The sequence below is a fragment of the Pezoporus wallicus genome, unplaced genomic scaffold (genome assembly GCF_028554395.1).
Source record: "Pezoporus wallicus isolate ANWC-B61680 ecotype Strahan unplaced genomic scaffold, APGP_CSIRO_Pwel_v1 contig_4131, whole genome shotgun sequence".
Classification (NCBI taxonomy): Eukaryota; Metazoa; Chordata; class Aves; order Psittaciformes; family Psittacidae; genus Pezoporus; species Pezoporus wallicus.
In genome coordinates this window covers 4,488,118-4,495,960 of record NW_026641950.1, presented here as the reverse complement: position 1 = coordinate 4,495,960, position 7,843 = coordinate 4,488,118, and positions in this window count along the sequence as shown.

The window sequence follows — 7,843 nt, the reverse complement described above, 5'->3', positions numbered from 1 at the left end:
GCATATTCTCAGCCATAATTATTTGTGCTGGTTATAAATACATACAACCTCTTATCCACGGATGAAGTGGTGCTTCCTTGCAGCACCAGAAACCTCCAGTATCGTACCTGAAATACATTGTGAATAGAAAGCTTAGTGAAAAAAAAGAAAAATCAGTTGAGGCTTGAAAATAATCTGGATTTGGCATGAAAACTAAAACTGTTCTGTCTGTGCTGTCTCCAGTTATTTCAGTTATGTAGCTGGTCTCAGGGACTGAGACCATGGGGCCAACTCTGCTACCAGAGAGATGAGTACAATGGCTATAAACTCACTTATATTTTTTACGTGAGGGGATGTAATACGGCATTTATTTTGGGGGGCACTTCAGGTGTTGCTGGTACGGGACTGCCAGTCTCTATTAAATAATTGAGGCACAGTTTCAAGAGAGATCAATATTTTCACTACAGGTTGGTTGACAGAATCAGCAAATGTAAGCCCTTCAGATATGAACAAGAATTTGTGAACCTCATTTTTCCTCTTCTTGATAACATGAAAAGATACATCAGTTTATTGTCTCTATACATACCTGGCCTCACTTACATCCTCCTGCTACAGACTAAGCATAGTCCAGTGCCACCACCTGGTCAGTGCCTGGTGTGTGTACTGTAGCACTGGTGGGTGACCAGACTTTCCTTTTGTTCCTTTGTTGGACAATAGCTTCGGCATACTGATCAAAGAGAAGTTTAGTAGAAAAATGATATTTGTCCATCATATTTGAAAAATCATGGCAGTCAGGTGAAGTTCCGAACAACTGGAAAAAGGGAAACATAACCCCCATTTTCAAGAAAGGGAAAATGTATGTCCCAGGGAACTACAGACCAGTCAGTCTCACCTCTGTGCCTGGCAAAATCTTGGAGCAGATTCTCCTGGAAGGCATGCTAAGGCACAGGAAAATCAACAAGGTGCTTGGTGACAGCCAGCACAGCTTCACTAAGGGGAAATCCTGCCTGACCAATTTGGTGGCCTTCTATGATGGGGCTACAGAACTGATGGACAGGGGTAGAGAAGTTGATGTCATCTACCTGGACCCGTGTAAAGCATTCAACACTGTCCCACACGACATCCTTGTCTCTAAATTGGAGAGACATCAATTTGATGGATGGACCACTCGATGGATAAAGAACTGGCTGGATGGCTGCATGCAAAGAGTTGTGGTCAATGGCTCAATGTCCGGCTGGAGACCAGTAATGAGTGGTGTCCCTCAGGGATTGGTGTTGGGACCGGTCTTGTTTAACATCTTCGTCGGTGACATGGACATGGGATTGAGTGCGCCCTCAGCAAGTTTGCTGATGACACCAAGCTGTGTGGTTCGGTTGATACCCTGGAGGGAAAGAATGCCATCCAGAGGGACCTTGACATGCTTGTGAGGTGGGCTGATGGCAACCTCATGAAGTTTAACCATGCCAAGTGCAAGGTCCTACACCTGGGTGGGAGGGGAGCAATCCCAGCTACAGCTACAGGTTGGGCAGAGAAGAGATTCAGAGCAGCCCTGTGGAGAAGGACTTGGGGGTATTGGTTGATGAGAAAATGAACATGAGCCAGCTTCAGTGTGCGCTTGCAGCCCAGAAAGCCAACTGTATCCTGGGCTGCATCAAAAGAAGCGTGACCAGCAGGTGGAAGGAGGTGATCCTGCCCCTCTACTCTGCTCTTGTGAGACCTCACCTGGAGTATTGTGTGCAGTTCTGGTGTCCTCAACATAAAAAGGACATGGAACTGTTGGAACAAGTCCAGAGGAGGGCCATGAGGATGATCAGGGCACTGGAGCACCTCCCATATGAAGACAGGCTGAGAAAGTTGGGGCTGTTCAGCCTGTAGAAGAGAAGGCTGCGTGGAGACCTCATAGCAGCCTTCCAGTATCTGAAGGGCGCCTACAGGGATGCTGGAGAGGGACTCCTGACTAGGGACTGTAGTGATAGGACAAGGGGTAATGGGTTAAAACTTAAACAGGGGAAGTTTAGATTGGATATAAGGAAGAAGTTCTTTACTATAAGGGTGGTGAGGCACAGGGATGGGTTGGCCAGGGAAGTTGTGAATGCTTCATCCCTGGCAGTGTTCAAGGGCGGGTTGGACAGAGCCTTGGGTGATATGGTTTAGTGGGAGGTGTCCCTGCCCATGGCAGGGGGCTTGGAACTAGATGATCTTAAGATCCTTTCCAACCCTAACTATTCTATGATTCTATGGTTCTATGATGTAGGGACAGAGCAGTAAAGTGTTATTTGGTATATGGGACAAGAGAGAGAGATTTTCCAGAAGTCCTTTGTCCTGACGTTCCTTACAGCACTGCTTCTCTTCCCCAGTAAGATTCCCTGCTCCCTTGGACTCTTTCTAGCCACTTCAAGCCACCACCACTATGACAGCTCTTTTCTGGGTGGCAGCACTAGCAGTGACAACAGATGAAGCGTCTGAGATATATTTATTCGTATCTGGCATCTTCCTCTTACCTCCCCTTTGCTGACCCTACTAGATAAACTCAGATGCCGGTGTAAGGCAGCAATCTCTCCCCTGCCCAACTCATCTTGCTGCGGAACAGCAACACTGTGGTAGTGGTCACAACCACCCCCTCCTCTGCTCTGAAGCCGGGGTCATGCCAGAGGGAATGCCATTTGCTTCATGTACTGTAAGGTTAGGAAGATGCATAATGTTTCGTAAGGCAGAAACCTAGGAAGGAATTTAAAAGAAAAGAATGTGGGCAAGGGATCAAGAATTGCTATCTGAGATATATCACGGCTTGAAAACAAAGAAGCCTAAATGATAACCAGTGACATGTTTAAGTCAGTTTTTTAATGACCAGGATGTTGTAAGTCCCCACTACTAATACCATCCTTTCACCTCTGCTCCCACACAAACACATGCACATGTATATATACCTGTGTACAAAATCTCATCTGATTTACAACTGTGTCCTCTGTTGAGAAGAATCTTCTGAAAAAAGCTCAAGATCTGCTGCTCTATAGTTTTGAAAAAGCATAAGCTCCAAAACACTATGTAACAAGAGCAAGTCACTTTGCCCTGAAACAATGTTAGGAACTTGATACCCCATCCAGAAACGAGACCACAGTGAAATAAGGTGATATGTGGTTCATGTGAAAGATTATTTGTTTTAGATACCTGATTTTTTTTTTTTTAATTTTATAATCAGTCCTAATAGATCATTATCAAACTAAAGTAAACCTCTTAAATGCTCAATCTGTGCATGTGTAAATGAAGCTATGCAGAAAGGCCTTCGTATAGAATGAAGTTTATGAGACGTGAGTTCTATTTCTAAAACTGTTTGAAAATGAAACAAAGAGTTGTTCACGGCTCACTCTACACACACCATCATCCCTAACAGGCAGCCTGGGACACTGTGCATTTGGGATTTCCTAGTTCAGTAGGATGAAAATATACAGTTCCTGTGTTTCAATGCAAACAGAGCTTTTTATAGCAAATAGTCTGTTTTTGAAAAATACTGGAATAGAATATGCTGGAAGTGTAAGAGAATAGTGGATCAAGTTCAGTTTGTGTCAGGAAGCAAAATGATGGTTAGAAAATCCATATTGTGTTTTAACAGGCCTGATCTGTGCCCCATTTTTTAGGACACAATGTTTCATGGATATCAGGTATTACTGGGACTATTTTGCTTTCTCCTTCACATTTCCATACTTCACTTTAGTTACCATGCAGTAAAATATTCTACATTTATTACTATATATCCTTGTATATATGTATAATTGTTTAATAGAGAATTTATGTCATAAATTAACTATCTGAACATCAGAGATTTGTTTTAGAATCTCAGTAGGCATGTGCTATAGTCACTTTCATTTGTATTTTTATAGAGTCAAACATATGATATTTAAAAGAAAGTAATTGTACTAGTTTTTTCCTGCGGTCTTGAGGAGCAGTGTGCAAACTCTTCCAGGTACTAATCTATCTTTTTATGACCCATTCTTTCAGCCCTAGGAAATTACTTTTTACCTCACTTCATATTCATAAGCTGAGCATCACTACAGTGCTTCTATTACAGTAGGATCTGACGAGGAAAATTATCAAAACAAACCATTCTGATGACAGTTATTTTTGTCTTTAGAGTTTGCACCTGTGGAACAGCTGGAAAAAAATCAGTTCAGATTAAAACTAGAAAAAAAATGGTTACCACAAATGCAGGTTGTTGGGGTTGGGACCAGGGGTTTGAAATAAAGACAGCTGATATTTACTGTTTAGAAAGTTTACCACAGCTTAGATTAAATATCCTTTAGCCTCCTATTTAATTTTCACAGATCAGTCTTTTTAGGCATGCTCTTTGAGAAGATCTTTAAAATATAGGTATGTATCTATACATGCTCAAACACACATACATATAGAGTCATAGAATAGTTAGGGTTGGAAAGGACCTTAAGATCATCAAGTTCCAACCCCCCTGCCATGGGCAGGGACACCTTCCACTAAACCATGCCACCCAAGGCTCTGTCCAACCCGCCCTTGAACACCACCAGGGATGGAGCATTCACAACTTCCCTGGCCAACCCATTCCAGTGCCTCATCACCCTTACAATAAAGAATTTCTTCCTTATATCCAATCTAAACTTCCCCTGTTTAAGTTTTAACCCATTACCTCTTGTCCTATCACTACAGTCCCTAATGAAGAGTCCCTCTCCAGCATCCCTATAGGCCCCCTTCAGATACTGGAAAGCTGCTATGAGGTCTCCACACAGCCTTCTCTTCTCCAGGCTGAACAGCCCCAACTTTCTCAGCCCATCTTCATACAGAAAGTGCTCCAGTCCCCTGATCATCCTCATGGCCCTCCTCTGGACTTGTTCCAACAGTTCCGTGTCCTTGTACAATATGCACAAATATGCCATTGGATGAGGCTTTGAGCAACCTGGTCTAGTGGAAGGTGTCCCTGCCCATGGCAGGGAGGTTGGAAATAGATGATCTTTAAGGTCCCTTCCAACACAAACCGTTCTGTGATTCTGCAATTCTATGAAATAGGAAGAGGGTGAATCATACGTTAGAGTGGTTGAAAATGTCTATTTTTCTTTCTCTTCAATGAGTAAAGCACAGGCTATGGAGGGAAAATTTTAAATCATCCATGTTTATTATAATTGAATCAACAACAAATGTTTCAACCACTTTTAAATTGTAATTTCAGGAACTTTGATCAAAGAAATGTATATTTAACAGTGAATATTCATCCAAGCTCATTGCAAAGAGGAATGAGTTGCCTCAGCCAGAAGTTAAAGCCTCACTTGTGCCCACTGGTGGCACTCAGGGCTTCCCCCACTCCCCTTGCTGGCATGTCAGGACTTTGCACCAGAGAGTTCTCTCACACATGCTCAATAGCTGTCCGCAGCCAGGAGCAAATTGGTTTATGGCAAGATCTTGCAGGCATGGACAAAATTTGAAGCTGGCTTCCCAAAGAGAGAGCGCAGCAACACAGCTGTGGGCTATGGGATGTGTGGCTGCCCCTGTTCAGAGCCTCTTGGTCACCCACTTCTTGTGGGTGCCCCTGGGTGCCCCACTGGCACAGGTTCCTTGGCATCACCATGGCTCCTCTGTGGCTCCATGTAAAGAATGGGGCACATCCTCACTTCTTGATGGGAATTATTGCATTGCAGTGGCTCAGAAAATTCCCTAGACACCAAAAGGTTCAGGCCCAGGACTGTGGAACAGAGGGAGGTCTGGGCTCCAGTCCCCTGCAACAATGAATGGTCTGGCATGGAGGAAAAAGCAGGAGCAATGCCTTGACAGCCTCTCCTGCATACAGTCTAAAATATTTCTTTCTGTATAAAATTGCAGACAAACTGAACATGAAGTAAGAGACTTGTTGCAGGACAAATGCAGCTTTCCATTTATCCCCTAAATTTATTTTTTCTTTTCACTTAGGCAAACAAAATGAAAGCCCCTTATTAGAAGCTGAAATAATTTTCTTTCAAAAAATGAAAACCTTTTCAGCTGGGGTGATAAATTGCATCTCCTGTCCGAAAAATGCACTTTCTGGCTTAGGAAAGCCTTTTTTCTCTCTTAATAGCTGGCACGTTCCACCATGCAAACAATTTGATCTAGTATTTAGTTAGGTAAATAGAACATTCGTGTTAGAGCACGAGGGGCTGGTCAAGCATTCCTGACTCAAGACAACCTCTTAGACACTCTGACCAGAAAGGAAATACTGCTACATGTGGGCGAATGAAAAATGAGACGTTTTATATGCAATATTATTTATTGTTCTATTTGAAGTTTGGATAACAATTGTAAACCATGCGCCTGCATACATATGCGTGCACTTAAAATAAATAGTTAATGAAATCTGGATACGAAACCCACTGCTGATCACCTTCTATATATATAGTGGACCCTGCCAAAACAGTCCTCAGGTTTTGCAGACCTGGATCAAGATCTAAATGTCGTGGCTCATGCCCATCCCTACTTCTTTTCAAGGAACTCATTCATCAGTGGTGTGGACATTTCCCTGGACTTTATTTTAACTGCCAGAGATTTTTTGGCATTTTATAATAAGACTAATTGCAGTGCATGTGGACCCTGAGGAATGAAGACGCTTCTCTGCTTTAAAATTAGTAGCTGTGACTGCCAAAGTGACATGCAGAAATATTCTGGAAGGCAGATAGAAAGCTCAATGAGAGTTTCCAAGGCCACACAACAGAGTGCTGACTTTTTCAACTTAGCAAATACGGTTTTCCAAAATACTTGTCTTCCTTTTATTCCTACGGGGCACTGCAGCTAAAAGAAGTAGAGAGAGCAATTCTTGGACTTAACCACTTGATTTCCTCTCTGATGAGCTTTCTTCTTTTTCTTACTGCACAGCACAAGTCTTTTCTTGACTGTTTTGAACATTGGCTCCTTGGCTAATAAAATTTTACAAGTGATTTTGAAAACAAACAATACTGTATTATCCCTTTTTTTTAACTCATGAAATAAATATTCCATCAAAGAGACTTTAATGTTCCACAGTGGCAGCTCTCAAATGACCAGCATGGTATCATGTTCAAAACAGGGCACGGTCCATTTTTACAGTAGATTTACTCAATCACAGTTACTAATCGGATTAGTACTGCTTTTATGTCTGACAAATTTTTAAAAGTTGAGGGTCATTAAAGCACTTGCACACTGAGAGCCTGTGGTGCTGAGCTGTGCTTTTCCAGTTAACCATTTCTGCTTGGAAACAAATTAGACCTCTTTTTAATGCATGCAGAAGCTAAGTTGCTCTTTTAGGTTGCAATGCTACCGAGCATTGAAATCCATCGCTCAACTTAGCACAGCACATGGAGTTAAGAAAGAACATCAGTTTAAAAGGTAGGAGAGGCTAAGTACTAGGGAGGGACCCAGGCATGCTACTATCCAAAAGAAAAACATTTGCTAATGCCTTGCTCTTTCCCCTCAACTACATGCAATAACTAACCCTTGCCATCTGAAGCTTTTGATATTACTCCTTCACAAGTGTTGTCTAAAATGCTAATTAAAAATATTAGGGTTAGAATTAGCTGTCATGAACTTGCAAGTGATTTCTCTGAGAAGTTAAGAAGTAACTGCCTGTACCTCCAGAAGGAGAATCTGGCCACAAAAAGGCTAAGTTTTGCTCAGATGCTGGACTCCAGTGAAGTCAGGGGTTTATTATAGATCTTGTGGAATTATAATGCAGGCCTTGTTTGGATGCTAGGGGTGTATCTCCTACTTTGGCTGGGCTCATGAATTGCACAGGAAAACATCTAGAAACCTTTTACTCATAAAATTATAGGAAGGTCTAATATTCACTATCAGACAGTTGGTTAAAACCTCAAGCAGAATTAGTCCTCTGCCAAAAAGTAAG